Here is a 27,881-nt window from a genome sequence, read left to right as displayed (position 1 = left end):
TCAAGTGGGAAACTGATAACGGGTCCAACAATACCGACCTCCTGCCATCGTGGCAGTAAGGTAAGAGTGTCCGTAAGGACTAGCCGACAAGTAACTTTCGATACCCGAAGTCACATTCGCGACAGATTGGACATACGTTTCGACCCTTGCATGGGACTATCCTTCCTCGACACTAAAGGCTAGAGTTTGTATCTTAATTCAACTGAATAATCTCTACTTACCATTTTCTTTGCGACCTACATGGACAATGTTAGAAATGATAAAAGGTTAGGAATGGATGTACTATTATTTACCTGATGGTTTGTCTTGTATGACCTTCCTCCACTGCTCTTTGGCCATCTCAAGCTGGCCATCGTCGTCATCATCGTCGTCGTCGTTATTGTGATCGTCACCATTGTGAGGACCATCCAAGTCCTCTTCGTCCTCCTCTTCTTTGTCCTCCTTTTCGTCCTTCTGCTCTTCCTGCTCATTATCTTTCTCTGGCTCCTCATCCCCCTTCTGCATTTCTTCCATAGGCTGCTCAGGCTGGATGGCTTGTTCTTCCAGGACCATCTTGGGAAAATCATCTGGCCGAGTGTCGCGAATGTGACTTCAGGTATCGAAAGTTACTTGTCGGCTAGTCCTTACGGACACTCTTACCTTACTGCCACGATGGCAGGAGGTCGGTATTGCTGGACCCGTTATTAGTCTCCGCCTAAGCTAGTTGAGAAACTGGTCATCACATGTGCACTTAGACCGGAAGGGCACTAAGGAAGGAAATCCTAAGTTGTCATTTAGTCAAGCAGACTTGACACGGTGATGAGAAACTCATGATGTTGACTTGCACTTGCTAGTGTTGGGAACCCCCGCGATATTAAGCTTGGTCCCTCAATATCGCTAGATGATAGCTTACCGTGTCTGCCAAACACCCTCGCTATCATGCCCTTTGTGTTAGTCTCATTTCGGTCCCAAATGCTATTTATGGAAAGTGTCCAGATTTGCTCATTTGGCATATCTACGGAATGTAGAGATCAATCTGAACACAATGGTGTTCGTCCCGTGTCCAAATTCGCATTCTAAGGACATTCCATATTTAGTAAGTTTCAAGCTTGTTCTAAAGACTAACTCCTGATACTAAGGGAGGCTTGGGGTGAAAGCCCAAAGCGTGTGTTCCTCAAGGGGGGGGGGGGGGGGGGGGGCCTTGGGGGGTTCCAAATGTATAGTAGGGATAGTGGGTAGGTCGGGCATGGCCGACCAACCTGAGGCATAGTCTAGCTCCCGCTTGCGTGCCTGTCCTTGTTCTGCGTCCGGCTTGGGTCTAAGCCCAAGTTCCATTCCATGCTAGTTGGTGGAGTACCCATATCCTCGCGTTAGGCCACCGGTATGCCAAAATAGCGCCAGACTCCGTTTGGCTCCGTTTTGCATGCTGGTCCTGGCATTGGGAAGCAGGTTGCTCCAGGACTGTTCCAAGTCGCTCCGGGCCCCTGTCCCTTCGCTCCTTGGGCTATATGCTCGAGATTTGCTCCGTGGTTCGGTTCCGTCACTCCTTGGCTCCATAATTGGGAGTTTGGCACCGTTCCTTCGTTCAGTGGCCCAAGGCCCTGAACCTCGGGTTCCTATGGACACGTGGCATGGACACGTGGTATATGACACGTGGCATCTGTCACGTGGCACAAAGAGGGTTTAGGTTCCACTTCGTGGTGTTATCCTATGGTAAATCACCATAGGATAAAGGGTCAAAACCACGTGCGCTACATTTGGTATCAGAGATAACCAAACCTTGGGATAGGTTTGGTTACCTTTTTGTACCTTATGATGTGAGCTTGCGCTTGGGCTCATAGGATGGATTGGAGATGTTCTGTTCACACGAGTTTGAGCTTGGGCTCATGAGTGAGGCACATTAGCAACTCGAGGTTACGCTTTGAGTTGGCAAGATTAATGTTAGCCTATTAGTGGTTCCGTGAGTTATTCCTTGTACCATGGGTGAAAGCAAACCTACCTGGGTTTGTTATGAGTGGCAAATAGGCTGGTCCGTAGCTATTTAGCACGGCACTAGTGGATCCTTCCTAGGCATGATTATAAGTGGATTAATCAAGATTGTAGGGAATAGTCTATTGGTTCAAGTAATCATTGCCGTGCTCTCTCATAAACTTTTCTTCGATTGAACTGAAGGCAGTGCGAAAGCAAGCTTGAGGTTTAGTCAAAGATGAGACCGAAAAGAGAGTTTTCAGGGATGGAGGATCAAAGACGTAAATCATGTTCTCTTCTTGGAGAGATGATTTGCAACGAGGTGTGACTCATTGCTCGTGTTCACATTATGCAATCAAGAGTCCCTACCTTGATGCATGTTGGAAGTGGTGGTATCCTATGGTGAGTTATGGGATGGATAGTGGTGAAACACTAAACCATTTTGTCTAGACTCGCTATTGAAAGACTTGGGTTGCAATGCTCAATTCTTTTCCGGGGAACCTTGCTATTGCTCCTTGAGTAGCTTGGTGTTGGATTAGTGTTGAGTTTGGTCGGAAAGAGAGTGGCATGAGCTTGTCCGTGTTGTGAACAAAAGTTAGTGGTGTTGGGTGTCGTAAACCTCTATTGGTGGAGTGTGGCATTTATATTGCATTTTGTCGAATCGAGTTGGCATTTGATACTCACATAAACGTTTGAAGTAATGACATAGGCATTGCTCATTGCGTTACTCAATTGATGATCAAGTCATTGTGATGCTTATATCATATCCATGTGATAAAGAGTAATGCATTTACGAAGTTGCTTGGGTCAACCCCAAAGTGGTTGATGGAGAAGCTAGGCTACTTGCACAAAGTAGCATTGTAGTAGCTTTGACTGGATTCTCTATAGTGGTCCATTATGCTAAGCTTAAGTTGGTACCTTGTTTCCTTAAGTTTGCCCACTAAAGTGTTAGAAAAGGGTTGTAGCATTCATTTGCTATAGCTTGTCGGTTGATCCGTTAGCACTTGGAGTAGATTGTTGGATGGAGAAGATGTGGAGTTGAGGCATTGACATCACTAACACTTGTGTTAGCGGAAGTGGCATTGTTATTTCAAGTGATGAGGAATTTTCCTTGGACCTTGATTTTTCCATGTCATTTTTCTTGTTAGTGTTTTGGCTTCACATTGGATCTTGAAGGTGATTGAAGAAGAGTGTTAGTGCAATATGGATATCCGAAGATGTGGTCTTCGTGATCAAGCCTTGGATGTTCATTTTGCACTTTGCAGATGTCAGTGTTGGATGTCGGTTATATGGGCAAAGATGTTTGATGCTTAAGCATGTTGTTGGATCATGAGAATTTGTGTTGAGGTGAGCCTATGTGAAGTTGTTGGTAGGAGGAAGTTGGTTGAGTCTTGAAAGTTTGCAATCCTGGACTGAGAGTCATTCTTTCTCTAGGATGGGAAATTTTCCACAAATTTTCTTAGACTTTTCCAATGGTTGATCTATTGATCATTTTGTCCGAAAACCATTCCGTTTTCGAAGGCCAGTACAAACTAGTGAAGGGGTTGGAGTTGACTTCGGTTAACTTAGACCTTGATAGGTAGTTTGTATAATGCGGCCCGAAAGGGATGCTGACTTTTGGGGCTAAAACAATTGAGTTGGATAGAGTCTAGAGTTGATATAGGAAAGTTGTTGTTGCACTTTTCTCAGAAAGGTGACCCTTGTACCTTTCTTTTGTAGCGTTATGCTTGGTGGCAGGTTGCACCTTGCATTTTGTTAGACTCTATGAGAGTAATGAGCTCTCACTGATCTTGACTTGGTCTTGGTGGCCCTGCACCTTGGCTGAGGATGGTGATGTCCAATTTAGTTGTTTGAGGTTGCGATGTTGATACCCGTACTATAGCTTTGTCTATGAGGAGGTTGTGTACCGATATGAGTCCATCTTATGGTCTTCACTTTAGTTTCGACTGAGTGTTGATCGCATAGCTAGCCTCTTCAAAGCATGCTCAGAGCTAGTGGCTAAATGTTTTAGTGAGCTTATTGCAGTTGAGTTGGATTCGAGTAGTCATTTAGTTTGTGCTTGTCTATGAACTTTTATCTCATACCTGGGGTATCACGTTCATGTTGGACAAGTATATAACTTGATGATAAGAGTTGGTGTTTGGGTCTTGTGAAAGCAAGTTGAGGAGTGATTGTTAGTTGCTTTGCGACTAGTGATTGCTTATAGACTTTTTCGAGGATTGTTGACACTTGCTTTGCTCGATGAAGATTTAGCAGTGATGGGCTTGCTTTACCGGGTGGTGTTGCGGAGGATCATGTCGTTAGACTTACATGAGTTTTTCATGTTGGCTTGTCGACTCTACCTCTGTCGATATCATTTGGTTACGTTTAGTCCGTAGTGTTGGATTTCATTGAGTCTTGGACCTGGTGAATCACTCCTTGATGATGTGTATCTGAAACTGAGTATTGCTGAAGGATTGGTCTTGGATACACACTAAGGTATCTTCGACTGTGGTTAGCTTGGTTGCTAGGAAGTTTTGAGTGGTGATTCACTCTAGCTTTCTTCTAACTTTGTCCTGATGTTGATGGCATTAAAGTGATGCCTTGTCATTGATGTTGTTGACATTGAGATTCGAGTGAAATGAGATATCCTTCCAAGGATTGATATTGAGTTTCATTAGTCCTGATGAAAATAGTGTTGATGATTTGGCTTTAGCTTTGTGTTGTTGGCATTCATGCATTTGCTAGTTAGCAACTATATTGACGTTCAAATGAACTGAGTGGCAAGTTGAGTTAGTTGTGTTCTAGATGAGATTGTTTAGTAAGGGTTAAGCTTTGGCTTTTCCTTGAAAAGTGATTTAGTCGTGGACTATGCTAACTTTACGAGATGATGTGTTAGTGATTGGTATTGAAGTGATTGAATCCTTGTTGGGTTTGAATTGAGATATATCAATCATTGATGATTCGTCTTGCGCTTGTTATGAAGTGCATTACGTCTTGCTAAAGATGGATTCATGGAGGATCAATTAGATGATCACTTGTTGAGCATAACTTCATTATGCTTGGCTTTTGGATTGATGCAGACATGCTCTTCATTAGCTTTCGCATTATGAAGTTTAGCTTCTAGATGTATTGAAGGGGATATTGTGGTTCTACCATGATTTCTTCTTTAGCATTGAAGTTAGTTCGTGCGAGACTTGTGATCATTGTTAGGCAAGACTTGGCTATAGGCTTCTTCGAACTTTTGGTCCTTTGAGTTTATTATGCTCATTGTTCCATTTGTTAGAAGTTGTTGGGGGGAAGGCATTTTTGGCTCTTTAGCTTCGATGTACAAGTTAGTATTTGCATTTAGCAATCATTGATGATGATTGACTATCATCTAGGATAGTTGATTATCCTTGTCAAAAAGTTTTGCTTGATTATTGCTGATATAGAATGGTTTGCCGTTCTTCGGGATGGTGGATTCCTTCTTAGACGATGATTATGCATCTTTTTATTGATGGGATGATTGATGATCTTTCATGATGGTTAGTTGTTCTCTTTGATGGCTTATGGCTTTTCGCAATACCACATGTTCTTTGTGGTTTGCTCTGGATTGGTCTCTTGGGTTTGAGACATCAGTAGGATGTTGCTGACACTTGCTTAGGCAACTTGAGTTCCTTGGTGTTATTGGCTAGGATCTATCCGGATTGGCTAGTGCAATGGTTGATATGAATAAGCGTTTGTTTGCTTTGCAACATTCATTTTGTTCTGATGATTATTGCTCGAGTTAGTTCTCATAGATTAGGATGTTATTTCCTTCGGGTGATACATTCGCGAGCATTGTGCTTGTTAGTCAATGATACTTTGTGTTCTTTGAGTTGTGTTTTGTGAGTTGTTTGGCATGCTATCTGCCATTTTTGGTAGTTAAGTTTTATCATTGAGTTTCCTTGATGATCTACTTGCTATTGAATTTTATTGGATGGTGATTCCTAGGTTTATCAATTATGATGATCTTGGTGGTTCCTATGCTATAATACTAGTTTATCAGATAATACCTTACTTGGAATACTTTTGTGTTCTAATATAAGATTTATTCACTGATAATTCCGACTCTAAAATATCATTGTCTATGACTTTGATATTGTCCATCTATTGATCTTTGAGTTTGGGCCAGTATAGGCAGACTGGCTTCGACACTTCGTGTGCATGGTGAAATCTCTAGTCATGGGGTAGTTACTGTCGACTGGTCACATAACCCACCTCTCTGTCGATGTTCCTTATTTTGTTGAAAGGGCGTGACCGTGTAAACAACTCTAAACTGCCTGTTTACAGTAGTCTATCTAAACCTTACCGACGGGTTTGGTTTCTTTGCTTAGGAGGGTTGGGGCCTCTGGCTTCTCTCTCTATGTTCCTGCGGGCAGGGGCATATCACACTTTTGTAGCTGGGTGACCCCCAGAGCAGCAAGGGTGGCTGACTTCGTTGGTCATTTCCTTGTCGGCGACGGCCGGAAGGTGTCTGAGCTGGTAGCACATCCGCGTTAGACAAAGAGGTTGCCCCCTAACTCATTTAAGTTGGTGCATTTCTCACATAGTGTGAGTACCGTGAACTTTTTATGGAGTTGTTTCCTTGGCGGTATTCTAGACTGGAGTATGCATCGACGAGGACGTCGATCTTCCCAAGGGGGGGAGAGTGTCGCGAATGTGACTTCAGGTATCGAAAGTTACTTGTCGGCTAGTCCTTACGGACACTCTTACCTTACTGCCACGATGGCAGGAGGTCGGTATTGCTAGACCCGTTATTAGTCTCTGCCTAAGCTAGTTGAGAAACTGGTCATCACATGTGCACTTAGACCGGAAGGGCACTAAGGAAGGAAATCCTAAGTTGTCATTTAGTCAAGCAGACTTGACACGATGATGAGAAACTCATGATGTTGACTTGCACTTGCTAGTGTTGGGAACCTCTGCGATATTGAGCTTGGTCCCTCAATATCGCTAGATGATAGCTTACCGTGTCTGCCAAACACCCTCGCTATCATGCCCTTTGTGTTAGTCTTATTTCGGTCCCAAATGCTATTTATGGAAAGTGTCCAGATTTGCTCATTTGGCATATCTACGGAATGTAGAGATCAATCTGAACACAATGGTGTTCGTCCCGTGTCCAAATTCGCATTCTAAGGACATTCCATATTTAGTAAGTTTCAAGCTTGTTCCAAAGACTAACTCCTGATACTAAGGGAGGCTTGGGGTGAAAGCCCAAAGCGTGTGTTCCTCAAGGGGGGGGGGGGGGGGGGGGGCCTTTGGGGGGTTCCAAATGTTTAAAAGGGAAAGGGGTCTGGTCGGGCATGGCCTCGACCAATGCCTGAGGCATAGTCTAGCTCCCGCTTGCGTGCCTGTCCTTGTTCTGCGTCCGGCTTGGGTCTAAGCCCAAGTTCCATTCCATGCTAGCTGGTGGAGTACCCATATCCTCACATTAGGCCACCGGTATGCCAAAATAGCGCCAGACTCCGTTCGGCTCCGTTTTGCATGCTGGTCCTGGCATTGGGAAGCAGGTTGCTCCAGGACTGTTCCAAGTTGCTCCGGGCCCCTGTCCCTTTGCTCCTTGGGCTATATGCTCGAGATTTGCTCCGTGGTTCGGTTCCGTCACTCCTTGGCTCCATGCTTGGGAGTTTGGCACCGTTCCTTCGTTCAGTGGCCCAAGGCCCTGAACCTCGGGTTCCTATGGACACGTGGCATGGACACGTGGTATATGACACGTGGCATCTGTCACGTGGCACAAAGAGGGTTTCGGTTCTGCTTCATGGTGTTATCCTATGGTAAATCACCATAGGATAAAGGGTCAAAACCACGTGCGCTACACCGAGTCTCCATCTCAAAATACAAGACATCCATAGCCTGTTTTAGTGCGTGACCTAGGACCGTATCCTCACCCGACTGTCTTAACATGGTTTCTGCACATTCTTGCACTCTGTCAAGACCCCCAACAAGATCAAGACTGGAAAATGCTAAAGACAAAGAGAAAAAGCTAGTGAAAACAAAGAAGAAGCCTTAGACTGGTGTTGATTCAGATTGTGGAGAAATGGAACAAGGCTAACCTATATATACTATAGGTTGATGAAGCTCCACCACTCTTGGATCGAGGACGGCCTAAATATAGTTGAGGTCGAGGAGGCGCCACATCATCATTAGGAATGTGGCTCGAGACTCAGGAATCAGGAAGTGTCTCGAGAGTCAGGAATAGGAAAGTGTCTCGAGAGTCAGGAATAGGGAAGTGTCTCGAGAGTCAGGAATGTGGCAAGAATTGGGGGATTCCTGACAGCACCCCCTCCTCAAGAACGATTGGAACGAGGATGTGAACGAGAACGAAGAGGAGGATGAGATAAGCGGTGAGGGATGGGAGATGGAGAAAAAGAATGAGGACTGGGACGAGAAGGATAGCGGCGGTGGAAGTCCTGAACAAGGTCAGGAGAATGAAGCAGGTTGTCTGTAGGTTCCCAAGTGCGTTCCTTAGGTCCGTAACCCTTCCAGTCCACCAGATAGTAGAGTTTAGACCGTGAAATCTTGGAATCAAGGATGTCCTGAACCTCGTACTCAGACCCATCCTCGAGCTGCACTGGTGGAGGCGGAGGAATGACCCGATTTGGAATAGGACTGGGAATATAAGGCTCAAGGAAAGAGGAGTGAAAAACGGGGTGAATTTGATATGAGGAGGGAAGTGCAAGGCGATAAGTGACAGGATTAATGATAGCAGTGATAGGGAAAGGACCAAGGCGTTTGAAATCGAGTTTTGGACAGGGCCTGGTGGTGGAGATATTTCGCCTGAGGAGCCAAACTTTATCCCCGATATTGTAAGGGGGACAATCCTGACGATGGACATTGGCAAATGTTTTATGAAATTCCTGAGCACGATGGAGGTGGAAGGAGATGGAGTTGTGGATTTCCTGGAGGTTGGAGATAAATGCCTCAGAGCGGGGATTTGAACGAGAGGATTCAGATGGAGAAGGAAGTGAGAGATTGAATCGGGGATTTCGGCCAGAGTTCGCAAAGAAGGGGGAAACTCGAAGAGAGGAGTGAACAGAGTTGTTATAGGAGAACTCAACAAGGGAAAGGATATCGAACCAGTTATCCTGATGATAGTTGATGAAGCACCTCAAGAATTGTTCCAATGTCTGAATCGTTCGCTCGGACTGCCCATCAGTTTGAGGATGATATGCCGAAGAGAGGTTGGCCTTCACTCCAAGCAGCTGCAAAAACTGTTGCCAGAAATGAGAGATGAACTGAGGCCCCCGATCCGAAACCACATCTGTAGGAATCCCATGAAGTTGGAAAATTTCCCTGAATACCAGTTTTGCCATGTCCTCGCCCGAAAACTCCTTGGTACATGGCAAGAAGTGCGCCATCTTTGTGAAGCGATCCACCACGACTAAAATGCTGTTGAAGCCTCTAGAACTCGGAAGATCACTCAAGAAATCCATGGAGATGGATTCCCAAGGACCTGAAGGGACCGGAAGGGAACGAAGCAAACCTGAAGGAAGGTGGCGAGGTACCTTATTCCGAGCACAAGTGTCACAGGAGGTAACAAAAGCTTTGATGTAGTCGTCCATGTGAGGCCACCAAAAGTCCTGTGCAACTAGTTCATAGGTTTTCGCAATGCCGAAGTGACCAGCAGTCGGGCTATCGTGGCACGCCATCAGGACCAACCTTCGAGCATCACCTTCAGGAACGTAAAGCTGCTCCCCACGGTACAATAAGCCATCTAAGAACTTGAACTCGTCAAATCGCCGGCAGTCGGGAGTCACTGGGTGTCCAGCCTGAAGATGGGGGAAAATGTCGCTAGCGAGATCATCGGATTGAAGATTGTTTCTGATTGCATCCATCAAGGAGGAGTCCTGAGGGGCCAGGAAAATTGCCATAACTTGAAGCCGATCAGGACCGAGGATAACTTGATCCTGTTGATCGAAGGCAGGATTACCAAGCTTGAGACTGAGATAGGAGCGCCTTGAAAGAGCATCAGGAAGGCCTTGAAACTTTCCAGGTCTGTACTTGATAACAAAGTCAAACCGACTCAGGAATTGTGCCCACCTTGCTTGACGACGGCTTAAAACTCGGGAAGTGGCAAAGTACTCGAGATTTTTGTGATCCGTCCAGACTGTTGTTTGATTGCTCGCCCCCTCCAAGAAACGGCGCCACTCTCCAAAGGAATCCACGATGGCAAGGAGCTCCTTGTCATGGATTTCGTAATTGATCTCCGCAGGCTAGAATTTCCGAGAATGGAAAGCGACCGGATGAAGTTCGTGATCCGCTCCGAGTTGAGACAGCACAACACCAATGGCAAAGTCGGAGGCGTCAGCCTCAATGAAGAAAGGTTGTGAGGAATCAGCATGGATCAAGACAAGAGCAGAACTGAAGGCCACCTTGAGTGTGTCAAAGGCCTGCTAGGCAGCAGCAGACCAAGAGAAGGGAACATCCTTGCGAATGAGATGTGTGAGAGGAAGGACAATGTCAGAGTAGTGATCAATGAATTTGCGGTAGAAGTTGGCGAAGCCAAGGAAAACCTGAACGTCCGACATTGATTGTGGAGGCTCCCATTCGAGAATAGTCTTGACTTTGGCAGGATCCATCGTGATACCCTCAGGAGTGACAATGTACCCAAGGAACTCCACAGACTGCTGATCAAAGGAACATTTCTCAAGCTTCGCGTATAGGCTGTGTTCTCGTAGCTTCGCTAGCACCTTGTGAACATGTTTGTCATGCTCCTCCTGAGTTTTTGAGTAGATGAGGATGTCATCGAGATAGACGATCACCATCTGATCAAGAAACTCCCGAAAGATGTCGTTTGCCATGTGTTGGAAAACTGCTGGAGCATTTGTCAAGCCAAATGGCATGACAGTGTACTCGAAGTGGCCATAGCGGGTTCGGAACGCAGTCTTCCATTCATCACCAGGCCGGATCCGGATCAGGTTGTATGCTCCACAGAGGTCAATCTTGGTGAAGAAGCGGGCACCGCCGAGGCGTTCCAACAGGTCCGAGATCAGGGGCAGCGGATAACGGTTCCGAACAGTCACCTTGTTCAAACCTCGGTAGTCGATGACTAGCCACAAGCTCCCATCCTTCTTCTTGACAAAGAAGACAGGTGCTCCAGCCGGGGACTGCGAATGCTGAATGTAGCCCGAGGCAAGGTTCTCATCCACGTACTCTTTGAGGGCCTTAAGCTCGGACGGGGATAACCCATAGATAGGCCCCCACGGAGGTGACGCTCCTTCCTGTAAATCAATGGGACAATCATAAGGCCGATGAACAGGCAGTACACTAGCTTTTTTCTTGTCAAACACATCCCCAAAATCATGATACTTCTCAGGAAGACTGACAGGAGAAACATGCAAAGAAAAAAGAAAAAGAGGTTCTTCATGAAGGAGTTCTTTCATAGTGATTGTGGAGATAGGAGGAGGCGTACGACTAAATGGAATGATGAGACGAAAATACGGTCCAGTGTAAGATGGAAGAGAGGAAAAAGAAGAGGGTGAAAACTTTATAGAGTCAGGAACAGAACCCCGATTTGAGTTTAGGGAACTTTTCCTGATTCGGACTCGATGAACAGCAGGGGAAGCCGTGGGAGAGATGAGCTGTAATTCCTTCCAACAGATCTGAGGCTGATGTAGAAGACCGAGCACCACAGAGGAGGACTTGCTGTTGATGATGTTGAAGGCGATATCGGTGACGGTGGACCCGATGTGTACTCGAACGGGCAACGTTTCCCTAAGTCCAGAAGATGGAGACACAAAATGCCCGCCAATACCTTCAACCCTCAAATCCCGTATGGTAGGAGAAAGAGGAACGTGATGTCGGGCAGCAAAGTCCGTGTCCATGAAGCAGGAAGTTGCACCCGAGTCCAGTAATGCCAGAGCCTTGAGTCCTGATTGTCCGGTGAAAGAAAGGAGACATGGGACGCGGAAGTTGCGGGAATTGGTGGTGGCTTTGATGAAGATGGTGAGGAGCTTGATAAAGAAGAAAAGTGATTTTTATTCGGGGAGTCCAAACAAACAGCTCCTACTCTGTTTGGACAAGGTCGTTTCCTGACTGCAATAGAGGTGGACTTTGAGGCAGAGTGAACTCGAGCAGTCGAGGAGGCTTCTTGGGACATACAGCTGCTTTGTGATTAGGATCAGCACAATAGAAGCAAAGATTATGAGATATTCGACGTTGCTTCTCAGCAGGACTCAACTTCCCTCTAATGAGTCGGGGAGTACCAGAAATATCCATTGGAACTGGAGCAGTAGGTTCAGGAGTATGCCCCGAAGACTCAAGCTGGGATTCCTGAGTCTGGGACGGAAAAACAGCGGCGCGGCGACTTTCCTGACGACGTTCAAAGAGACGATTGTCACATCGAACAGCTTTGTTGATGGCATCCGACAGGTCCTTGGGATCCTCCATGGTGAGCAACAAATCCTTGACACCGTTGTTGAGTCCGAAACGAAATTGGTCAATCAGGGCCCGCTCATCCCACTGAGTGTCCAAAGCAAGGAGTTGGAACTCTGCAGCGTAGATCGAGGCAGGACGAGACCCCTGAGAGAGACGTCTCATCTTTGTGGTAGCAGCTCGAACCCGATTCGTCTCGCCAAAACATGCTTCGAGCTTCTCTTTGAACAATTGAAGATCCAAAAGCTCTGGAACCACGACCCCTTTCATGCTCTTCTCCAGAAGAGGAGAAAACCATGACAAAGCTGCACCTTCGAGCAACGTCCCAATCACGCCGATTTGAGACTCGGGAGTAGGGTACTGTCGATGTTGAAGTGCGAAGATCAACTCCATCTGGTTCAGGAATCCGTGAAGCTCCGAACGCTTGCCTGAAAATTTCGCTGGGAAGCTCACCTTCGGTTCAGGAACTTTGCTGGATCCTTGAGCTGAAAGTGAAGCAAGCTCCTGCTGCGTGCGAAGAAGGGTCGCCTTCAGCTCGGTATTCTCAGACTGGATTTTTGCAAGGACTTCAGCAAAGAAATCAGGATGGCTTGGAGACTCCATTGGCAAGAAGAAAGAAAAGAAAGGGGGAAAAAGACAAAGGCAATCAAATAATCAAAGCGAGCTAAAAGAAAAGCAAAAACCACAATCTGAATCAAACTGTCAAGACCCCCAACAAGATCAAGACTGGAAAATGCTAAAGACAAAGAGAAAAAGCTAGTGAAAACAAAGAAGAAGCCTTAGACTGGTGTTGATTCAGATTGTGGAGAAATGGAACAAGGCTAACCTATATATACTATAGGTTGATGAAGCTCCACCACTCTTGGATCGAGGACGGCCTAAATATAGCTGAGGTCGAGGAGGCACCACATCATCATCAAGAATGTGGCTCGAGACTCAGGAATCGGGAAGTGTCTCGAGAGTCAGGAATAGGAAAGTGTCTCGAGAGTCAGGAATAGCGAAGTGTCTCGAGAGTCAGGAATGTGGCAAGAATTGGGGGATTCCTGACACACCCTTCGAAGACGACGAGATGAGAAAAACGTGGCCCTGACTTGAAAAACATCCCTCATCCATTGTACCTCTCCATTGAGATTGGGGAAGGGGAGTCCGCCATAGGAATCTGAGTCAGGAGGTGGTGACTGGCTGCTTTCACTCAGCCCTTGATCTGCAATGAATGGCATGAGCACACATGCCATAACCGTGAGGCATTACCTATCATCTTTTCATTGCCCTTCTTCCTTTTCTAATCAAACGCCTCTGATCCCGACGACTATCCAAAGTGCTTTCGCTTTTTATGACCACTGTCAGTTTGAGCTTGGCTGGTGCTTGCCTGTTTTGCCTTTGAAGAAATGTCTCCTGCAAGGAATGGCATGAGACCACACGCCATTGCAAATATAATTTGTACCTCCTTTTTTCCTATTGCTTGTCTGTTTGTCCTTCTTCGACACGCTGTGAGACACAAAATCCCTAGGCCCCAAAGTGGAGCCGGAAGGGCGCCACATAGTAGTGGCCGAAGCGAGAGCCAAACGAGCGTAACACGTTTGGACCAAAAGCTCCGACTTGAAAAGTCAAGAGCGGGAGTAGAACTCCCAACAAAGTGCTCGAGGAACGAGCACGAAGCGAGCAAAAGGTGAGGCTCCAAAAAGGGACCCAAAAGGACCAACACATGACACGTGGGAGTCCGAGATGGAGTCCGAGGTGGACCCGAGATGGACCCGAGTTGGAGTCCAAAGTGGAGTCCGAGATGGACCCGAGATGGAGTCCGAGATGGAGTCCGAGATGGAGTCCGAGGTGGACCCGAGATGGACCCGAGTTGGAGTCCAAAGTGGAGTCCGAGATGGACCCGAGATGGAGTCCGAGATGGAGTCCGAGATGGAGTCCGAGGTGGACCCGAGATGGACCCGAGTTGGAGTCCGAAGTGGAGTCCGAGATGGACCCGGGATGGAGTCCGAGATGGAGTCCGAGGTGGAGTCCGAGGTGGACCCGAGATGGACCCGAAATGGAGTCCGAGATGGACCCGAAATGCAGTCCGAGATGGAGTCCGAGATGGACCCGAGATGGAGTCCGAGATGGAGTCCGAGATGGACCCGAGATGGACCCGAGATGGAGTCCGAGATGGAGTCCGAGATGGAGTCCGAAGTCGAGATTGAGACCGGGACCGAGATCGGGACCGAGACCGAGACCGAGATCGGGACCGAGACCGAGACCGAGGCCGAGACCGAGCCCGAGCCCGAGTCGGAGTCCGAGTCCGAATCCGAGTCCGAGTCCGAGTCCGAGTCCGGAGCCTGAGAGGGTGAAAGCCCAAAGCGTTCGTCTCCCAGACCCTGGGGGGTTTGGTGAGCTCCAAAAGTATAGTAGGGGGAGGACTGCAGTGGAGCCAGTTTGGCCAGGAAAGGCCAGTTTGGCCCAGGAAGGCCGGACCCAGTGTTGGGTGATGAGATGCCCACTGGGAAGTCCAAGACTAGAGTGAACACGGACCGACAAGCGGGGTAGCTTGGTGAAGTGTTCAAGAGCCGGCTCTAGTTCCCCCGGGAGATCGACTGGCCGATGCTCCTAGTCCAAGTGTGGGTGGCACTACCTACTTGGATACCTGGTGTGGCTCAATGGAACCCGCTCTAAGCCCATGGCTAGAGCACCCAAGGGCAGAAGGCGAGGAGAGTACCTAGGTGGCTCGCGTAAGGCCACGGTGTTCCGAAATGTTGTCCCAAAGGCCCAGACTGTGGAAAGGAAGAGGAGCAGTCCTCTGGGGTAGTGACCAAGGACACAGTCGTGTGGTGAGGAAGTCCTAGAGGACCGTAGGACTAAGTGGTCGGGCCTGTGGGTCTCGATCCAGTGGCAGTGTTGGCAAACACGGCCAGGGGCAGAAAGGGACTTAGTGGGGACTGACAGAGGGATATTGGGGAAGGCTATTCCCCTTGTCGGTGGGCATCCTAAGGATGCTAAGGAGTGGATCTGAGATGACCACTCACGGATGGTTTGCCTAGTCTTGGAGGGCCAAGACGGAGATGCAAGTGGTGTTGGACCACTAGTGTGACCAAGGTAAATGGGCATGGCCTTAGCGTAACGGGCCGGTACGTCGGTGATACCTTGGGGTGTCGATCATGGGATCGGACACGTGGAGCACTTGGACCAAGTGCTAAGGTTGAGTGGCATGGATGCCATTCTCAGGGCTAGCAAGCCCCAAGTCCTGAGTTGGACTTATGGAGGTTGTCAATGAGACTCCTCCAAGTGGTCAGACATGTGGTTAAGTGACTAAAGTAAAATGGAAAATTTAGTCTCTTACAATTTGGTATCGGAGCTGTTCCTTAGTCCGACTTTTATTGGTGCTCAAGTATATCACCACTAGTGTTGGCATCGGAAGGTCCGAGGAGTGGGCCTATCCTTGAGGAGTAGCAAGTCTGGAAGACATGGCTCTCCATTACAGTTCATGTGTGAACTTGTAGACGAGGTGGTGGATAGAAAAGGGCCAATAATGGAACGACTTTGGGATCTTGGGAACAGTGCAAGGTTTTCCTCATTGAGTTGAGGATGTGATCCAGATGAGCATTTGTCTCAGCAAATTGTCTTAGGTTGTTGTGGTAAACAACTAAAGTTGGGATCACGGGAAAGATAGAGACTCCAAAACAATAAAGGAGTCACAAGATTATCCTCATATAGTTGAGGTTGGTGCTCATGAATGTGAGACCAAAGGTAATGACCGTGGAAGGTCAAATACGGAAGAGGACTCAAGTCCTTGAAATGGTAGCCGGGGTTACCTCTAATAAATGCTGGAACAACCCAAGGAGTTGGGGGTGTATTAAGTGGATGAGTTGGTATTCTCATCACATGGACAAGTAGTCCTAAGGGGCAAAGGTTGCCCCCAGAGAACAAAATCAAGTGTCGGAGTAACACTTGTGAAAATAGTCCTTTTGAGTAGGACCGGAATGCAAGATGTGTATTCCAGTGAGCTAGTGCCTCACAAGTAGGACCTTACGGGTCGGTGGATTAACCAAGTCCAAAACTGCTAGACGACTCAAGTAGAGTCAAGGGATGGTCCTAAAAAGGACTGAATGAAGCATTTGGACTGAGGTGCGTTGTACCCCACAAAGGATGGGGGGGGATCATAGGATCCAAGGATGAGAATAGAGAGTATCTCATCAATGGCAAAATGTGCCATGCTAAAGTTATGGGAAAGGTGTTCCCAGAAGAAAACAACTTTGACATAAAGTTGTGTGTGACCTCTATGGGGCAGTGCTAACGGATGGTTGGCATGAGAAAGAGCGGTGTTGGTCTTGGCAAAGACTTAGACACGAAGGGAAATGTCATAGAGGTAGGCTCGTGGAGCCGATGGTGTGGAGACACCAAATGTGCCAAGGTGTGATACCTTGAGGCTATGTTGGTGGGTTCATGAGAACCCCTTGCCAAAGGAATCCCAATGGAAATGGGAATGGCATAGCCTAAGCTGTAGAGCATGCAGTTGGAGTGTGGTGACCCAGATAGTGATGGAGGTGTGAAAGCACCAAGCAATGAGTTGTAGGACTTGACAACTATGAGGCAACTAAGCAAGAGGTGCAAAATAACTGGTTAAACGGGTAGAAGGTAGCTACCCAAGACTTCTAGTATAGGGAAGTCGGATATACCCTTACGGGGGATAAGTTGCTTATGTTGCGATATAGTAAGTCAATGTCATAAAAGGAAATACTCATTGTCAAGAAAGCCATCATTGGGACACCTGAACACTTTAGAACACCAGAAGGTGGTGTTTGATGTTGCGAGGGCAATGGATAAAGCCCAAGGGACTAAGTCCCTAGTGAATGATGGATAGAAGGTGCTATCCAAATGTTCAAGGTTGCGAAGATAGGAGAGGACTGTCTACCCAAGTTGGACAAAGCCAAAATTGGAATTTTGGCAAGGCTAGTGATGGGCATGTAAAGGCCCATAAGCAACAATGTAACCCCAGTGTGTGGGATTATAAGCTGAGCATACCCGGATTGAGGAACCACTCCTTGGGCTATTGGGTAGGTTCATCCCTAAGAATACTTGCTAAGGCATGATAGAAAGTGCAAAGCTATCCTCCTGGTCTGGAGGAGAATGACCGAAGGAAAGGTGTGAAGCCAAAGGCAAGTAGTGTTGGGATGGAACTGAACCATAGGAATCAAAGGGCATATCCAACAGTGGTTATGAAAGTTGGGAGTGGAGAATAAAGAGAGTGCTCGAGGATGTTGTTGTTAGCAACCATGATGCCATGGAGAGTCTAAAATATGGAATTGTCCATGTTAGACTATATGGCAACTATAAAGCTTGCGAAAGGGGAGGCCTTAGCAAGCTGAGGGACAGAGTTCCTTCAAGGTTCCCAAAGACGATTCTAGGTAGCGTAGTACCTAGAAAGGCCAAGTGTAAATGGTTCATGGAACGCGCAAAATCAGAGTGGCGCAGCAGAAGCGTGGTCTTGAAGCTTGCCATGAGGCAAGGTTATCAAGGTTAGGGAAGTAGTTCCCGAGTGTTCAAAGAAAGGGCTTTGAACGAAAGTCGATGGTCAAGGACTTTCACGCTTATGCAGGAACCATGTTACAATGGTCGGAGGACTTGCCAAGTGAGATTGGCACGTCGGGGGAACAAAGACCCTAGTTGAAGGTGATATCTTCAAAAAGGGTGGGCCAGGGGGCCGAGCATGGAGGAGTCCATGCATGATCACAGACATGTCAAGTGAGAGGACTTGGCAGTGTGGAGGAACTAGGTTCCTAAGCTGTGATCTGTAGTGCGCTTTAAAAAGAGGTTGGTGCACCGGCGTGGGGAGTCACGCCAGGCATCTAGTGTGATGCCGTCCGTAGATGCATATACGGAGGTTGGGTTCGAGTCCCGACCCTCTAGTGCTTGGGTTCGAGTCCCAAATCACTAGGGCGTGGTGATGGTTTGGAATATGAGGACACTCATATTTCGGTGGTCATGGACTCTCAGTGGGGAGACTGGTTTGGGCACACCGCCAAGCGAGGGATGCCTCGGAGTCGTGATGCACAGTTAGATTGCTTAGTGTGAAAGCTCAGCATATCTAACTTGAACACTTTGGTGCAAGTGGCACCAAGGTCGTGGTGAGTGAGATGGGGACACCTAATCTCAGTTGCTATGAACCCTTGGCCGTAAGGGCTAGCTTGGGTGCACCGCCAAGTGTGGGGGATGCCCCCGGGGTTATAGTCAACAACTTGGAGGTCTAGAAACCCAAGTACCTCTTGGCAACTCTGTTAAGGTGCCAAGGTGAGATCACTAGGTGATCTTATGGCCAGAAAAGGACAAGGTCCTTGGTTGGCTAAGGAATGAAGCTCCTGGTTCAAAATGTTGAAATTGAACTGTTTAAGGTGGTGTGGCTTGGTCGTAATAACCAAGTGGGAAGAGCACCTAAGGGAAATAAACTATGTCCGTGCGATGGCATAGTGAGTCCGAGGAAAGTAGTCTCTATAAAAGACCCATGGGAGGGTCACGAAGTTGGGCCGTGGATAGAGCCCATAGCAGAAGATGCTAAAGAGACGTACTAGGGGTGAACATCCTCCGGACTTGGCAAAGAAGAGTCTTTGCTATGGAACCGAAACAATACCTCAAGGAGGGAGGTAGAGATTCGATGTTTCTTCGTGCAACAATCAACGGATAGGAGCAAAAGATGAGTGGCCAAGATAGGGCCGTGGAATCCTTTGGAAGGAATCCAAGTGACAAAGTTAGGCGAGGAACACTAATGTGTTGGACGCTAACAAGTTGCGGGAAAGGAAGTGTGTTTCCAAGGAGGGATTCCAAATTACTCCGATTTGGCGAAAGTGGAAGCTCCAAGGGAGGGAGCGGTAAGGTAGCCAAATGATAGGGCGATGGACAACCCTAGCACAAAGTGTGATAAATGGAACTTAGTGCCCAAGGTGGCACGAAATAGAAGAGAGGATGATGGTGCCCTCAAGTAATGAACTTCCTAGGATAGGGAAGTGGAGTCGCACAAACTGTGCAATGCAAGGTGTTGGAGACACCTAGGAAATTGACTCCAAGAAGTCAAAATTCAAAGTTCCAAAGTGCAAAGGTTATATATCGATGGAAATTGAGACTACTCGAGAAGGAGTAGTGGGATTGACTTAGAGAAGGGTCTCTAAAAGGTTTAGTGAGAACTAAACCAATAAAAGGAGAGAACCATTACATATGGTCCAATCAGTCTCTAAGTTGGAGAGACTACGCTCCTTAAAGGATGGACAAGGCATGGTGAGCCTTTGATGTCAAACCATAGACAAAGATTGGCTAGGTGCCAAGGATGGAAATGGTAACACGTGTGGGTGTTACTTTATGAAAGGGTTTACCGTTCGATGAGGACATCGAACTTCGTCTATGGGTGGTGGAGTTGTGAGACACAAAATCCCTAGGCCCCAAAGTGGAGCCGGAAGGGCGCCACATAGTAGTGGCCGAAGCGAGAGCCAAACGAGCGTAACACGTTTGGACCAAAAGCTCCGACTTGAAAAATCAAGAGCGGGAGTAGAACTCCCAACAAAGTGCTCGAGGAACGAGCACGAAGCGAGCAAAAGGTGAGGCTCCAAAAAGGGACCCAAAAGGACCAACACATGACACGTGGGAGTCCGAGATGGAGTCCGAGGTGGACCCGAGATGGACCCGAGTTGGAGTCCAAAGTGGAGTCCGAGATGGACCCGAGATGGAGTCCGAGATGGAGTCCGAGGTGGACCCGAGATGGACCCGAGTTGGAGTCCGAAGTGGAGTCCGAGATGGACCCGGGATGGAGTCCGAGATGGAGTCCGAGGTGGAGTCTGAGGTGGACCCGAGATGGACCCGAAATGGAGTCCGAGATGGACCCGAAATGCAGTCCGAGATGGAGTCCGAGATGGACCCGAGATGGACCCGAGATGGACCCGAGATGGAGTCCGAGATGGAGTCCGAGATGGAGTCCGAAGTCGAGATCGAGACCGGGACCGAGATCGGGACCGAGACTGAGACCGAGATCGGGACCGAGACCGAGACCAAGGCCGAGACCGAGCCCAAGCCCGAGTCCGAGTCCGAGTCCGAATCCGAGTCCGAGTCCGAGTCCGAGTCCGGAGCCTGAGAGGGTGAAAGCCCAAAGCGTTCGTCTCCCAGACCCTGGGGGGTTTGGTGAGCTCCAAAAGTATAGTAGGGGGAGGACTGCAGTGGAGCCAGTTTGGCCAGGAAAGGCCAGTTTGGCCCAGGAAGGCCGGACCCAGTGTTGGGTGATGAGATGCCCACTGGGAAGTCCAAGACTAGAGTGAACACGGACCGACAAGCGGGGTAGCTTGGTGAAGTGTTCAAGAGCCGGCTCTAGTTCCCCCGGGAGATCGACTGGCCGATGCTCCTAGTCCAAGTGTGGGTGGCACTACCTACTTGGATACCTGGTGTGGCTCAATGGAACCCGCTCTAAGCCCATGGCTAGAGCACCCAAGGGCAGAAGGCGAGGAGAGTACCTAGGTGGCTCGCGTAAGGCCACGGTGTTCCGAAATGTTGTCCCAAAGGCCCAGACTGTGGAAAGGAAGAGGAGCAGTCCTCTGGGGTAGTGACCAAGGACACAGTCGTGTGGTGAGGAAGTCCTAGAGGACCGTAGGACTAAGTGGTCGGGCCTGTGGGTCTCGATCCAGTGGCAGTGTTGGCAAACACGGCCAGGGGCAGAAAGGGACTTAGTGGGGACTGACAGAGGGATATTGGGGAAGGCTATTCCCCTTGTCGGTGGGCATCCTAAGGATGCTAAGGAGTGGATCTGAGATGACCACTCACGGATGGTTTGCCTAGTCTTGGAGGGCCAAGACGGAGATGCAAGTGGTGTTGGACCACTAGTGTGACCAAGGTAAATGGGCATGGCCTTAGCGTAACGGGCCGGTACGTCGGTGATACCTTGGGGTGTCGATCATGGGATCGGACACGTGGAGCACTTGGACCAAGTGCTAAGGTTGAGTGGCATGGATGCCATTCTCAGGGCTAGCAAGCCCCAAGTCCTGAGTTGGACTTATGGAGGTTGTCAATGAGACTCCTCCAAGTGGTCAGACATGTGGTTAAGTGACTAAAGTAAAATGGAAAATTTAGTCTCTTACACACGCCACCAGTGTGCTTTTCAATCCTCATGTCTGAATATTCACAACGATCTATAATCAAAATGGCGTGAGGCCTCACGTGACCTTACCTTGTGCAGGTTGTGAGCTCGGCCCAACATGGGTATCTTCAACAGTAGCTGTTAACGCCGTTTCAGCATCTGGGGGTGGCCACGCTCCTGCATACAGAGCTTGTGACATAACATTTAAACTTAAAGTGCGTACTCACCAGGTTCGCAGAGAAGATACTGTTTTTCTTTGGCAACTGTAATTATATGCTCCATTGAAGTCACCTCTTCAATGGAGTTTGTCACCGCTACACACGGGACACCCTTGAGTAGTGCGGCTCGAAAGAATAGTCCGCCGCAGTTGTACTCGACAATGCATTTGCCCTTGGAGTCGGAAGCAGGTGACCCACCCGCTATTGCGTTGAAGACCCAGCTGAGCATTTCCCATGCTGCACCTGGAGCTTTCTCTGGATTCAAAAGCTCCATAGCCGTCTTCAGTTCCTCAGGCACGGGTAAATTGACCTCCCTCAGATCAATTCGATTGGCCTTGTCGAACGAAGCTGAGAAGTCACTCCAGTCCCACTCTGCTGCAGGACCAATAACAAGGGCGAGTGTGAAGATGCAGACATTCGTCGGTATCTTCTTCTTAACCATTATCCCATGGATCTCCCGCATCTCCTTGCCTTTCAACTGAGCCTTCACCTCGTTCAAGGCTTTCCAGAACTTGTGATAGGATTCGGAGTCGTAGATCATATAGTGGACTGAAGATTCCACCTCCGCAAGTCCCACCATTAAGTCAATGATGGAGCTGACTTCGTCTGCATGAGTGATCTCCTCATTTGTGAAGTCCATCACACAAAAGATGTTCTTGACCTGCTCATCTCCGCGGGAAACGATGCTCCTCCACCTTTGATCCTCATTCGAATTCACGTATACCCGGTAAGGTTCTCGATAGGCCTCTGCTGCGGGGTCGAGCTGTTTCTGAAGCCGGCGGTCGACATCCCTCTTAATGAAATTTGGATACTGATCCAACTTCTCAGCTTTACTTTTCGTGGCATCCCGCAGCAGATCGATGAACTTGGGGGCCCCCTTCACGTACTCGTTAATGTCTTCATTTGACAACTCCAGCTCTTCCATCATCTCTTGCGTAGTGTTGATGCTCACCCTCTCCACGGCCACTTGCTCGAGGATCCAATCCTTCAATAGTGCACGAGCTCTCAGAGTCGTGCACAAGTCCTCGTATGTCACAATATGGCCGGGAGTCATTTTGGTCTTGTTGAAGACTACCTCACCACGTAGAAGAGCATTAGCCACTGTCAGAAGGTCATCGTCGTCTAGAGACAGCGAGAAACGCAAGGCGTTGAGCTTCAAATCATTGGGCTTCCGGCCGTCCTCCACACCCATTGAGTTTAGCAACTCCCCATCATGGTACCTCCTCAGCACATCTACCCATTTGTCAAAAACAACTTTTGTCGCGAGTAGAATGTTATGGATGTTGAGTGTGTCATTGACCCCCAGTGTTTTCGAGAGAAGACTCGAGAATTCCTGCAATGGAAATGGCGTAAGGCCACATGCTATGCCACATGCAACGAGGCTTACCTGCCAAGCGCTAGTTGCTAGTGCACGTCCTTGTCTTGGTTTTTGTGGCTTCTTCAGTTGAACCCAGAGCTTCCGTGTTCGTGCCAATGTCTCGTGCAGACCCGATTTGTAACACGTTTCTTGCTTGACATTCTGCGCGTGGGAGATGTATATGATAGATCGGAGGGGCGAGTTGCCTTTTATCAGGCGGACAACTCTTGTCTTGAAGACTTTCTTCACCTCCTCACCCACCATAATATCCACAACTATCTCTTGCATTGCCAAGCTAGAATGCTGCCCGGAGACGGTATAGAACCAGATGTTCTGATCGTCCAACACCTTCCTATTGATCAAGTCTGGAAACCTCGTCTCGCCCTTCATTGTTCGGTAGTAGGGGATCACGTTTGCGATGTCGAGTGTTACTGGACTTGCTAGCATCTTCTGCTTCAGTTTCTCCACCCACTCATCAAATACTAGCATGTGGTTGTATTTGCTTTGGATGTCGATACGGCTCACGTTGATTGTATATACTTTGTTGGAATAGTAACAAGTACTATTATCTGCGACGATTTTTGCTGCCTCTTCTTGCTCTTTCTGCTCTTTGTGGCTCTTCTTTTTGGTGGGTGTAGTGTTCAAACCCGAGGCAATGGCATCACCGAGTAGCTTCTTTTTTGGAGCAGGAGAGTCGGACGTCGGCTTGAGCTTGACCACCCTTTTCTGCTTCGGGGTAGTTTCCAGATCGACCCCCTTCCCCTTCGCTTCGCGAACTGGAGGCACTCTCAATGGCTCAATGTTGGAATATAGTTTTTGAACATCGCCGTAGGTGAGGTCCATGGATTCCATGTGATCTTCATAGTCCCGCAGCGTCTTTGAAATTGTGGGCCTCCTGGACAACCTCTCCCTAGCTCCCTCTAGGAATTCCTCATAGCCGCTGCCCCCCTCCGGGAAGCCGCTAGGATGTGCAAGGTGGATCTTGAAGGCGGACGCTGTCTCTACCACAAGTGCCAGTCCATATTCTTGCATGGAATTGCATGGAGTGTCTGTCACTTGGATGAGGATCCCCATGCATTCTTTTCTCCCACCATCTGTGTTGTACAGCCTCAGATCCTCGCCTTCCATCCCGAAAGTCCAACTGATGAGCTCCTCCCCCTTCTCTGCATCCACATTGATAGTGGCTGGAAGAAGAACGCAATTCCTCGCCTGTTCAGAAATGCACAACAATTAGAGCTGACAGATGAAAAGCTAGCAGTTGGAAATAATGTGAGGCCACACGCCATTCACCACTGCATCAGATGTCTTGAGGCTGCATCCTAAGATGGCGTGAGGCTACACGCCATCTGTAACCGGACTGCACTCGAGAGCCCAATCGGTGCATGCCAATATTGCTACTGAATGGCATGTGGCCTCATGCCATTTTCTACTTGGCCTAAAAGACTTACCATTTGAAGCCGAATTGAGGCGTGACAATCGAGGCCGGACTCGCTGGCGAATGTGCACTGTGTGTGCAGCGGATCGTAGCAACAAGGCTACTCTGCCACTTACAGTTGGAGAGTGGCACTGAAATCTCCCGGGACGCCAAGTGGGCTGCGTGTGGGTGGCGGAGTGGGCGGCGGAGTTGGCGGCGAAGTTACAAACTGGGTGTGTCTTGAAGTGGACGCTGATGCACATGAGCGCGATGCGAGCGCGAGTGGACGCCGATGCACACGAGAAACCTGTAGAGAAGGTAGATGAGCGCGAATGTGAGCGTGATCGCGAGTGGGAGCGCGATGCGAGCGCGAGTACGATGCAAAACCTAACCTCACACGCACGAAATGTCACGACGGTTGGTAATCCTGCAACGTCATCATTCCTCGGACTTGGGCACCACCATTAATTTCTGGATCGCCGCGCGCATGCATGCATGTGAAATCCAAAAGAAATCCGCAACGTCATCATTCCTCGGACTGCATGCACGCGAAATCCAAAAGAAAGATCATGATTGGGATATCATTTAATACCCTCGTTATATTTATACCATGCATGATTGGATATTCCAAAGCATCTTGTATTTCCAAAAATGCCAGATGTTCAGCTAAATAAAGAATGGTATACAATGTCTTTCTTGATGACCCTGCAAAGAAGCATCTCGATCGGACACCACATGAGACCACACGAGCCTTACAATGTTTCAGGGGCATTTGTCGCGAACGTGACTTCGGGTATCGAAAGATACTTGTCGGCCAGTCCTTACGGGCACTCTTTCCTTACTGCCACGACGGCAGGAGGTCGGTACTGCTGGTTCCCTTCAATAGCCCCTCTTGTCCAAGTGTTAGCTTACTGGAGTGTCGCGAATGTGACTTCGGGTATCGAAAGTTACCTGTCGACCAGTCCTTACGGACACTCTTTCCTTACTGCCACGATGGCAGGAGGTCGGTATTGCTGGACCCTTTATTAGTCCCTCTTGTTCAAGTGTTAGTAAACTGGACTTTGCATCTGTACTTGGCCGGATGAGCATAAGGACGGAATTCCTAAGTGTCTATTCAGCCAAGCATACTTGGCCTGGCTTTTTAGTTCTCTTTTGCTCTGTCTTGCACTAGCTTGACAAGAACCCTCGCGTATTGAGATTGGTCCCTCAATATCGCTACATGATAGCTTACCGTGTCTGCCAAACACCCTCGCTATCATGCCCTTTGTGTTAGTCTCATTTCGGTCCCAAATGCTATTTATGGAAAGTGTCTAGATTCGCTCATTTGGCATATCTACGGAATGTAGAGGTCGGCCTGAACACAATGGTGTTCGTCCTGTGTCCAAATTCGCATTCTAAGGACATTCCATATTTAGTAAGTTTTAAGCTTGTCCCAGAGACTAACTCCTGATACTAAGGGAGGCTTGGGGTGAAAGCCCAAAGCGTGTGTTCCTCAAGGGGGGGGGGGCTGTGGGGGGTTCCAAATGTATAGTAGGGATAGTGGGTAGGTCGGGCATGGCCGACCAACCTGAGGCATAGTCTAGCTCCCGCTTGCGTGCCTGTCCTTGTTCTGCGTCCGGCTTGGGTCTAAGCCCAAGTTCCATTCCATGCTAGTTGGTGGAGTACCCATATCCTCGCGTTAGGCCACCGGTATGCCGAAATAGCGCCAGACTCCGTTTGGCTCCGTTTTGCGTGCTGGTCCTGGCATTGGGATGCTGGTTGCTCTAGGACTGTTCCAAGTCGCTCCGGGCCCCTGTCCCTTCGCTCCTTGGGCTATATGCTCGGGAGTTGCTCCGTGGTCCGGTTTCATCACTCCTTGGCGTCACGCTTGGGAGTTTGGCACCGTTCCTTCGTTCAGTGGCCCAAGGCCCTGAACCTCGGGTTCCTATGAACACGTGGCATGGACACGTGGCATGTGACACGTGGCATCTGTCACGTGGCACAAAGAGGGTTTAGGTTCCGCTTCGTGGTGTTATCCTATGGTAAATCACCATAGGATAAAGGGTCAAAACCACGTGCGCTACATTAGTGTCGCGAATGTGACTTCGGGTATCGAAAGTTACCTGTCGACCAGTCCTTACGGACACTCTTTCCTTACTGCCACGATGGCAGGAGGTCGGTATTGCTGGACCCTTTATTAGTCCCTCTTGTTCAAGTGTTAGTAAACTGGACTTTGCATCTGTACTTGGCCGGATGAGCATAAGGACGGAATTCCTAAGTGTCTATTCAGCCAAGCATACTTGGCCTGGCTTTTTAGTTCTCTTTTGCTCTGTCTTGCACTGGCTTGACAAGAACCCTCGCGTATTGAGATTGGTCCCTCAATATCGCTACATGATAGCTTACCGTGTCTGCCAAACACCCTCGCTATCATGCCCTTTGTGTTAGTCTCATTTCGGTCCCAAATGCTATTTATGGAAAGTGTCTAGATTCGCTCATTTGGCATATCTACGGAATGTAGAGGTCGGCCTGAACACAATGGTGTTCGTCCTGTGTCCAAATTCGCATTCTAAGGACATTCCATATTTAGTAAGTTTTAAGCTTGTCCCAGAGACTAACTAAAGATACTAAGGGAGGCTTGGGGTGAAAGCCCAAAGCGTGTGTTCCTCAAGGGGGGGGGGGGCTGTGGGGGGTTCCAAATGTATAGTAGGGATAGTGGGTAGGTCGGGCATGGCCGACCAACCTGAGGCATAGTTTAGCTCCCGCTTGCGTGCCTGTCCTTGTTCTGCGTCCGGCTTGGGTCTAAGCCCAAGTTCCATTCCATGCTAGTTGGTGGAGTACCCATATCCTCGCGTTAGGCCACCGGTATGCCGAAATAGCGCCAGACTCCGTTTGGCTCCGTTTTGCGTGCTGGTCCTGGCATTGGGATGCTGGTTGCTCTAGGACTGTTCCAAGTCGCTCCGGGCCCCTGTCCCTTCGCTCCTTGGGCTATATGCTCGGGAGTTGCTCCGTGGTCCGGTTTCATCACTCCTTGGCGTCACGCTTGGGAGTTTGGCACCGTTCCTTCGTTCAGTGGCCCAAGGCCCTGAACCTCGGGTTCCTATGAACACGTGGCATGGACACGTGGCATGTGACACGTGGCATCTGTCACGTGGCACAAAGAGGGTTTAGGTTCCGCTTCGTGGTGTTATCCTATGGTAAATCACCATAGGATAAAGGGTCAAAACCACGTGCGCTACATTTGGTATCAGAGAATGAGTCTCGGCGAGTACTATCCAATGAGATTGGGCAACTAGTCTCGTTGCATACGCAGAGATGAAAACGATGATCCGAGTGGGTACACGTTTTGGTGCAAAGACTTCGCATTGGTTCCTTGGGATAGGTTTTGGGTTACCTTGTTGTACCTTATGATGTGAGCTTGCGCTTGGGCTCATAGGATGGTTTGGAGATGTTCCATTTGCACGAGTTTGAGCTTGGGCTCGTGAGTGAGGCACATTAGCAACTCGA

The sequence above is a fragment of the Selaginella moellendorffii genome, unplaced genomic scaffold, assembly GCF_000143415.4.
Source record: "Selaginella moellendorffii unplaced genomic scaffold, v1.0 SELMOscaffold_9, whole genome shotgun sequence".
Taxonomy (NCBI): Eukaryota; Viridiplantae; Streptophyta; class Lycopodiopsida; order Selaginellales; family Selaginellaceae; genus Selaginella; species Selaginella moellendorffii.
Note: the sequence above shows the minus strand (reverse complement) of the source record.